This window comes from Leptidea sinapis, chromosome 21 (assembly GCF_905404315.1).
Source record: "Leptidea sinapis chromosome 21, ilLepSina1.1, whole genome shotgun sequence".
Taxonomy (NCBI): domain Eukaryota; kingdom Metazoa; phylum Arthropoda; class Insecta; order Lepidoptera; family Pieridae; genus Leptidea; species Leptidea sinapis.
Genome location: NC_066285.1, coordinates 10,050,595 through 10,060,825, shown reverse-complemented (window position 1 = coordinate 10,060,825; position 10,231 = coordinate 10,050,595).

Genomic DNA, 10,231 nt, shown 5'->3' with positions numbered 1-10,231 from the left:
TGGCAGTCGGCTATATTTATGTAGTTCGAAGTCGCTGAATTCACGTGGAACACTGTTCTCGTCTTCGCCACGAACAACGAGTTTTGACTTCATTAATTACATTAATTTTGCCATTTATCTTGATGTAAAAAATAGTTACAAAAAGATAACTATTCTTATATTAATATTTTTAACAGCAATTAATCAAACTAACTTAATCAAAATAAATCAAACTTTTATTGATAAAAATTGCCATTTTTGTTTGTTAGAGATGTTAGTGTTTCGATGTCCAAACATTTAAAAACGCTCAAAACAAGGCATTTATTTTCTCACAATTGATTCCTTTAGAATTATTTTTGATGTCATTTCTAATATACTAGATACTACTACCGCTTCGGAAACATATGACGCTCTGAGAGAGAAGAAGCAGCGCAAGAATCTCTCCCATTTATAGTTCTTAAGTTACAATAACTTAATATTGTAGTATTATATAGTACTAGCTTTTTCCCGTGATTTTGTACGCGTTGAATAGTTACTTTGGGCAATTTTGTATATTTCTTAGAATACTTTCCAAATAATACACATACAAACTGCTCTTTCCGCTGGCAACGCTCTTCTGTGATACAGCGTATATGCCTTGTCATTGTGGACAGTCTCTTTAAAAGTATTTCCTGTGAACTTTAATCTCCTATTTCGTCCCCTTGTTGGTAAAAATTTAAAAACTGCTCGAAAAAATGTTTATTAATTATTTCTTATCAAGTGCCTAAATACAAAGTTTCATGGTTTTATCTTCGATAATGACGAATTCCCATACGAACTGCCATCCCCTTTTTCAACCCCTCCATTTATTTTTTTGGAATAAAAGGTACCTTATGTCCTTTTTCAAGCTCAAGTTTATCTCTGTACTAAATTTTATCAAAATCGGTTCGGTGGTTTAGGCGTGAAAGTGTAACAAACAAACGTAATCACATTTATAATATAAGTAGGGACTCAGATTAAAATTGTAGTTTACTTAATAAAATAAATACTGCACACTTTTGTGTTTCTATTTTGAGAGCAAAACTTAAATTTAATAAAAATAAAAACAAAACAAAGATTTCAAAACTAAACAGCGACATTGAATCAAAGTTTTACGTTGATATAAACACAGTTTTAGAGACGTATCTGTTTAAACAGCAAATAGTCTAGAGACAAACAAAATAATTGAAATTTTATTAAGACGTACTTAGCTGCTATATTTCGTTCATGTCGCAATCTGACAATTATATCGATATGATTTTGTTCACAATTTCAGCTTTTGCCTTTTGTCCAGCAGTGGACGTCTGCCGGCTGATGATGATGTTAAAGAGCTGTTATTTTCACAAAATGAACAGATACATTTTCTAACACACTTGTATTCTATATCACCTACTTCATCACTCAATTGCTGAGCGTATCTGCCGTCGAAAGACCATAGCTCAATCTTAATAGATTGACCAATTAGGGCAGGGCGTATCAATTACCATCAGCTCAACGTTCTACTCGTCTTGTCCCTTATTTTCATAAAAAAAAAATGTGTGACAGCAGATAATAAAAAAAATTGGAATCATAACTTTTTGTAATGCTATTTATATTTTAACCAATAACGACGTTGTTAGACCTTGAGCTCAGGAGAAGCCGTGACCGCCCTTGCGCATTTATATGGAGTAGCTTTGGCTGCAACAGAACTTTACGCGAATTGGACCCACCTTGAGATCTGAAATCGACTCATAACCATTACCTATATCTGTGGGAACGCTGCAAGTGAACCTGTAACCTGGATTTTATAATGAATATATTTTAATTTGTCTAAGGATTACACTAATAAAGCAGAAGCAGGCTGATGGTAATTGATACGCCCTGCCCATTACAATGCAGTGCCGCTCAGGATTATTAAAAAAAACAAAAATTCGGAGTGGCACTACAACTGTGCTCGTTACCTTGAGACAAACGATGTGGTCTCTTTTGCCCATTAATTTTACTAGCTGGCGCCCTTCAGATCGTAATAATAATGCTTACACATTACTGCTTGCAAAAAAAAATTTTTTTTTTCCATAAGTTAAATTCTTATATACGCTTTTATGTATTGAAGTAACTGTAAAAAACAATGTATCTGGAAGTAACTAGTATTAAAATACAGGCCCGGCCTAGTTTAATGCTAGTGACAACTAAAATAATATAAAATATTTTAACTAACTATTGGAAACACTACTTATCCTCACCTACGGGATTAGTGGTGCGATTATTTTCAAAAGCATTGTGAATATTTGAAAATTATTTTGATTTATTTGGTGTTGTTTGTCCAGAAAAATGTCGTGTATGTTCCATTACTTGTATTGTTATTATAGTATAACAATATTAAGTAGAATTAAGTGAACTAAGTAATGTATGAAGGATTTATTTATAATAAAGATATAAGTGTATAATACTTAATGGTTAGGTTCAATTTTGTATGAAATAAAATGTTAAAAAAAATGTTAAAATGCTTCACGGCGGAAAGGGGCGCCGTTGTGGTACCCATAATGTAGCTGGCATCCGGTGCAAAGGAGCCTCCCACTGATAAACTGGTCAGATGCAACTATCAACGGAAGAGTGCCAAACATATGCATAAACGTGGACAGGAGACAACTGATAGGCCTCACGGGGTTCCACTCCGGCCAATGCAAGATGAATAGGCACCTAGCCAGAATGGGTCTCAATGAATCAAACCTGGGCAGAGTGCTCGTGAATTTGCTAGAAACTGTCATAACCATAATGTTAACAACAGGTACAGACATAAACTAATAATGCGTACTACTCAGCAAGTCGAGTGAGTAAATCTTTTGTGTGGCGTTGTATATGATTTTACAACAAGATCCCAGATAATGTTCAAAACAAATGTATTACGAAATTCAAAATAATTGTAAAAAAAACGTTTGTGTGGTAAATCTTACTATAATATAAATGCCTTTCTTATTGATACATACAGGCTATTAAATAACAAATTTTATTGTACGATTTTACATTGTAAAAAATAAGCCCGCTGAGTTTGTTGCGCCCATTATTCTTGGTGGTAGTTTTTGACTTACAATAAGTGATTGTATATCCTATTTTGAATAAAAATATTTGAATTTGATCGATTTGGTACAGCGGGACCATCGTACGGTCCGGTGGGCGGCTAGCACCAATTAGTCCGGCATCATTCTCGATTAGTCCGCCGATAATAATAAATGTTTTGTGCGATGGTCATATCATCGAAAATGATCCGCTACCAGATCACGTCCGATGGTTCAGCCGTACTAAATCCATTCAAGTGTTTTTTTCCCGAATGAACATTACATAGCCGAGCAAGACGGCTTATCCTCATCCAATTGTTAATGCACCTGAAGAAGCTTTTTAAAATTTAAATTGTCTGAACTTTAATTCTGGTATTGAGATGGAAGACCAGTTCGATATCTTTTTCTTTCTACTTTTTATCATAACTTCCATAACCACTTAGCAGGCATATACATTTTTTACTGCAAACAAGCTTTTTTTTTGTAATATATTTGCATACAGGTTTTGTATAATTCGTTTTATATGAGAGTCGTATGTCAAAGTTACAGTACGCTATTATTCATTACCTCGGAATTTTAATGTAAACCAATTAAACTTTGTGAACAGCTCTTTTTTTAATCCACACGAATCATTTGACTGTTTTTACTATGTCTGGATGTTCCTGCTTCGAATATAATATTTTATTCTGTTGCTTGTAAGAGTAGAAAGATGTTAGTGTGTTAACGTTGATAATTACAAAAGGTCTTGTAGTAACTTCAAATTAAACTGTAAACTTGGCGGTCGACTTGATTCTTTGGCGTTGCGTAGAGATGTGGGTTCTCTCTGCATCTTTTACCGCATTTGTCATGGGGAGTGCTCAGAGGAGCTGTTCGGGTTTATTCCAGCGGCCAAATTCCACCACCAGGTATTACGTGCAATGTACCACCCGCACTACGTTGACGTCTGGTATTCCACAACCGTGCGTTTTCCAAGAAATTTCTTGCCTTTAACAGCCTCTTTGTGGAATCAATTACCGGGGGCTGTTTTCCCGAACCGATACGACTTAGGGAACTTCAAGAAAATAGCATACTCAAATTTAAGGCCGGCAACGCATCTCTTGACACCTGTTGTTGCAGATATCTATGGGTTGCCCCCCACTCCCCATCCCGTGAGTCTCTTGCCCGTTTGCCCCCTCTTATATAAAAAAAAATTGCAACTGGTCTTTAACGGATGATCACTCGCGTAATACTACACGTAATACGAGCGTACGGGTCATCTGGTGTTAAGTGATCACCGCCGCCCACATTTTCTGGCACTAGATACTTCTCAGGAGAGTTGCCGGTCTTGTCCTATCGTCCCGGAAAAACCGCACAGGGAAGCTAATTCTATTATTTGTTGTACGTGGAAGAAAGTTCCTAGAAAACCGCACTGTAAGGTCACGCACGGTGCGAAGATGGAATTCGGCGGCAGGAAAGCCTTCAGCTTATGTTGTTCAAATGCAAAATTACGAATTCGTTTACAATTGTTAACTGAGTTGTTCATAGTACACTAATCGCTTTTTTCTTCATGAGTGAAATCAGTCCTATAATGTCTTTAGTTCCACTGTGAAATCGGGGCTAGGCTTTACGAAATGTCATGACAAAAACAGATTTTTTCATATAACATAAAACCCACTGAAATTTATCAATCTAAGTGCTTTATATATTTCAAATCGTTACAGGCGTTTCCCGGATACTTCACTATAAATTAATAAAAAAATACAATTTATATCTATACAACAAGTGTCTGTTTAATGTTTTAAGTTATTTTGCGTCATTAAAATAACATAAATAGTATTTCCATAATGTAATTAGTTTACTTATACTTTAACTATAATTTACTTAGTTATCTTATGTTAATATTAAATGCATACAATATCTAGTAGTTTTGACTTAGGAAGTAATTAATTATATTACAAATTAAGTGCAAGAGACCGTGAGTAGAACGTAGATTATGGATTGGTCTCCGCTGCGCTCCAATAAGATACCGCAGGTGTAGTCGCAAAGTGCGGCAACTGATACTACGACCAATTGGGCGTAATCGAACCAGTTTCGAACAATGTGTGACGTTGACGTGCCACATGTTCTGTGAAACTTTGCTAATAATTGAAACTAAAATGCCGGGTTGCGTAGTAAAACTTTGTAAAAATAATACTACAAGAAATAAGAAAGGCACTGGGATCACATATCATCAGTAAGTATTTTATTAATTTCAATGTAAAAAAACACGAAACGTATACGCGTAATCGGCTCCCGACTCTCGGAAATCGAATCTGACTGCTGAATTGGATTTTAGTCACAATTTCATACGTACATCTTATTTTTGTTGTACAAATTTTTATTCAAAGAAAACAAACCTTATAACTATAAATATACTGTGATTACATTAAAGGGGAATGCCCATTTGCCGCCTAGGTTTTTCTCATGCGTCATAATGAAATTAATACAGTAATTATTTGTCTAGTGTAGTGTAGTTTATTTGTATTTACATAAGGAAAGCCTACTAAATATACTAAAGTCTCGACGTATACTGAGTGGGCCTCCGATTGCCAATACTAAAGTGATTGCACTGCTCCTCAATATCATTGTTTTATTTATTTTAATTGTACTAGGTCTGTTTTAATTACTTTTTAGTTGTTTTTATAGTTTAAGTTTAGTTTGCTTAACTTATATATAGTTATAACTATGTATGTAGTAACAAACCTATCATGGATGACACCGACTCCAAAAATTACAATAATCGTAACTAGATTAATTAATTAGATTGTATAAAAATACGCAATTATTGTTAGACTTTTTAGTGCACATTATATCTATTGTTTTGGAATAGTGTTTTTGAAGGCGATTGTTTTTTTGTTAAAAATTTTTTATTTTATGATTTTTAGTGAATTTGAAGTACACTAACTAACAATTTGTCTAAATATTTGTAAATATACAAAAAATTTCAATGCAGCAATGAACGTAAGTACTTTGCAATTTGATTACAGACAGTGTTCCGTTGCTTTATCATGGATTCCGTAATCAGAACCTAACCAAACTCTCACCAAACTATCTTTTAAATACTTTCCATTAAAAAAAACAATCATCGAAATAGGTGGGCGCGATAATGCGTTATTCGTAAATTTATCATCCACTTTTAAGACTTTTATGGTTTTCTCATGGATTCCATTGTCAGATCTGGACCAAATTACAATGGGACCACTCGGGAAGCACCAGCTTTCAATTAAAAAAAGAATTATCAAAATCGGTTCACCCAGTCGAAAGTTTTGAGGTAACAAACATAAAAAAAAACCGCCGAATTGAGAACCTCCTCCTTTTTTGAAGTCGGTTAAAAAGAAGAAGAAGTCCTGAATAATGTGTGCTTGTGATACATGATTATTATATAGATATGCGTATAGTGTGTGTGAATATGTGTTCCGAATATGTGAGAGTGCTATGAGTTGTGTAGTGTTCAGTCTACTGGGCATCGTTCTCAGCTTGGGACATATGCAAGCAATATTGTGTTTCGATTTGAAGGGCGTCAGAGCTAGTGAAATTACTGTTCTTTTGAGACAACAGAAGACAGACATACCGAAGGGCTCAACTAATTACTCTGAGCAGCACTGCATTGTCATGGGCAGAGCAACTGCAGGGTTATGAATCAATAATAAATGATAATAGGGCGGCCCCTGATCACATACTGTCAGGTGACGCAACGTTCCTGTGATTCCTCTGGTGTTACTAGGGAGTATGTGCCGCAGTGACCGTATGTGTGCTTCTTTATCCTTCTAATCCATAAAATTACGTAGAATTGTCAAAATTCTACTGGAAAGTGAGATGCTGCAGGCTTTTGCTCTTTAAGAACAGGACATTAAGAGTAGATCCCACCTTAAGAGTAGATCTCGAGAATGTGATTCAAAGCTCCGGCAAAGCAATGGTTCCCTAATTAGCTGCACTCGATTTCCATTCGTATTAAGGTATGTGTAGATGAGAGCATTTGCTCAAACGCTATAAGCGGACTCGGACTTATGTGCTTCGATCCCAAATTCATTAAAAAAATTTGAACTTCATAGTTGAACTGACCTTAAAGCGACAGCTAATAATAAAATGATATTTCAAAGGGTTAAGGATAGTTAAATAAAGAAACAACCGATTAAGGATTTATATAAAACATAGCTTCCTACTTAAATCTTTTAACTTTAACTCTCCATGACTCAGGTTTCGAGTGAAACCTTTCAAGACGACAAGTCATTGACATTTCGTTCAGTGATTTTTATTTCCTATAGCTGTCTACATTTCGGAAGTGACACTGAATATTATTAAATTAATTCAATATCTTACATTTGTTATTAACCTGTTCTTCGTTTGGTCCGCTGACTTCGGATGTTGACATTATCTAGACCTCCAATGCGTACCTCAACCTTTTCACATTTTGACAAACTCTAACCGTAGTTTCATTCGAGTATTTTTGTCATTAAATAAAAATTGTAGCAAATATAGAACAATAGTTTAATAATTACAGCAACTAATAGATGCTTGTGTGCGTGGTATCTTGACACTCAATGGCATCTTGACACTCAATGGCATCTTTCAAGTTTTTTTAACATACGCTTCGTGTTATTTTACACTGAAACTAATAAAATACAAATACTTACTGATAATATGTGATCCCAGTGTCTTTCTTATTTCTTGTAGTTTTTTTGTAATCGACTTTAAAAATGGAGGTTCTCAATTAGTCGGTATGTTTATTATTTTATGTTTGTTACCTCAGAACTTTCGACTGGGTGAACCGATTTTGATAATTCCTTTTTTTTTATATGAAAGCTGGTGCTTCCCATTGGAGTTTGGTTCAGATCTGACAGTGGTGTCCATGAGAAAACTTATAATAAAATGTTTTTCGTCGGTAAAGACTCCCGATTTACTCGTCCGTGATGAGCGCTGAGGTTTAGTATAAGAAAAAACTTTGTATTTCATAAAAAATACATTTTTTTTTATTATTAAATAAAAATTATAAATGCAGGGTAAGGCCAATACAATTAATTCATCTATAATGTCTCGGAGGAGTCAGAAGGTGCATTGAACAATTTCTGTGAATATCCTTCAATTCATTACATGCATCAAGACAAGAAAAACCCTTCAGCAGCACAAAACATTATTCCTTAATTAAAGCATATGGGTATTCTGCAAGGTTCTAATCTTTACTTTTTTTTTTAATAATTATAAGCGACGAAGCAAGCAGGATGTTTTGCTTATTGATAAGCTCTGCCCATTACAATGTAGTGCCGCTCAGGATTCGTGAAAAATCCGAAAATTCTGCTATGCAATACAATAATTGCGCTTGTGATCTTGAGACATAAGATGTTAAGTCTTATTTGCCCAATTATTTCACTAGCTACGGATACGTATTAAATATGAAGGTACTGTACAATGTGTTTATTTATTTATTTCAGAAACAAAACGGTTATACATCAACGGTCATACTCTTTGACAAATCATACTTAACGTTACTAAAAGCCTATAGTTTCCTTATTTTTACATAAACTAGATTTACGCTAAATGGTACTTCAAACAAAATGCAATACTAGACATAAACAGTAATTTCACTAGCTACGGCGCCCTTCTGACCGAAACACAATAATGTTTACACATTACTGCTTCACGGCAGAAATAGTCGTCGTTGTGATACCCATAATCTATCCGGCATCCGGTGCAAAGGAGCCTCCCACTTGTAATCACAGCTTTTGTTTCTTATCTTAATCTACATACTCTATTTGGTAGACGATACCTGTGATATTGTTTACTGATGTTACTTTTTATTTTTAAAGTGAAGCGAATCTTGTAATGTCGAGATCATCAAAAGTAGTAGAATCCTACCTGCGTTAGTTTGAACCAAAACCTCTTCTTTATAAACAGTAAAAGTAGAAAGAAGGAAAGTTCCTCTTTCCTCTGGGAAGCCAGGGAAAAAAGCGAACTTTCCATTACAAACTTACTAGTAAGTGTTAAAACCGGCACCGACTTCAAAGCTATCAATATTTTGCTACATACATACAACAAATATACAACCATACATAGAAATAATAGTATTTTATTAATATTAAAGGTAAAGGTGTATTTAATGAAATTTTTAGTTATTTGATACTTTTCAGTTTTTGAAGTCGGTTTCTTTAAACGTAGTTTTTTTTTATTTTTTACTTTTTAGTGTCATTTAATAATTATAATATATAATAAACCTGAATGAAAACTCCTAAAAAAGCCGTACACATAAAACAATTATATCATCAAGGTAAACAAAAATTTTCATAGAATGAAAACTACAGCGCCAATCTATGTAAAATTTTTATGGGACCAAATGGCATCTATTCTGCATCGAAATAAAGAAAAATTACGTAAATCGGGTCATAAATCTTAGAGTAATCGGTGTACATACAAAAAAAAAAAGAATCGAATTGATAACCTCCTCCTTTTTGATGTCGGTTAAAAATTTGGAAATCATTACAGTTTCTGCACTTCAGAAGGGCTTTGTTCATGCTATATAACATTTTTCTCTACTGAAACTATCCATGACTCTTGAAGAAGTTTTAACAAAAAACATTAAGTTATCGGAGAGTATAATAAGGGTATAGGTTTCCAATCCTATTAAAAATGTTAAGGTTATCGCATCTTAATAAATATTGTAAAAGTAATCTTCATAATAAATGTAGAGGCAATCATTACTTTGGTAGAGTTATGACTGTTTTTATACATTCGAAGGCCTTTTACCTGCAAAATACGAATTCTTCGAATTATTCGCTTATTTATCTTATACCATTGAGCGAGCAATTTTGAGGGCGGTTTGGTTTAATTCCTGAACGTTTAAGGGGAGTGTAGTTTCTCATTTCAGGGAAAATTTCTTTTAAAGGCATAAAAGGAATTTATTTTCTCAAAATTGATTCCTTTGAATACTTTTTGATGTAATTTCTAATATACTAGACACTACCACCGCTTCGGAAACAAATGGCGCTCTTAGAGAGAAGAAGAGGCACAAGAAACTCTCCCAACATTCTTTTTTGCGCTCTTTGTAATTAAATATTGTACTATCATTATTTATATTGCTATAAAATAACCATAATCAGCTGTGGGGTATGAGTTTACGACAGAGCCATTATTTAATAAAACATTTAAATTTTAATTTCAATATAGATGAAAACATTGATATCTTCTTT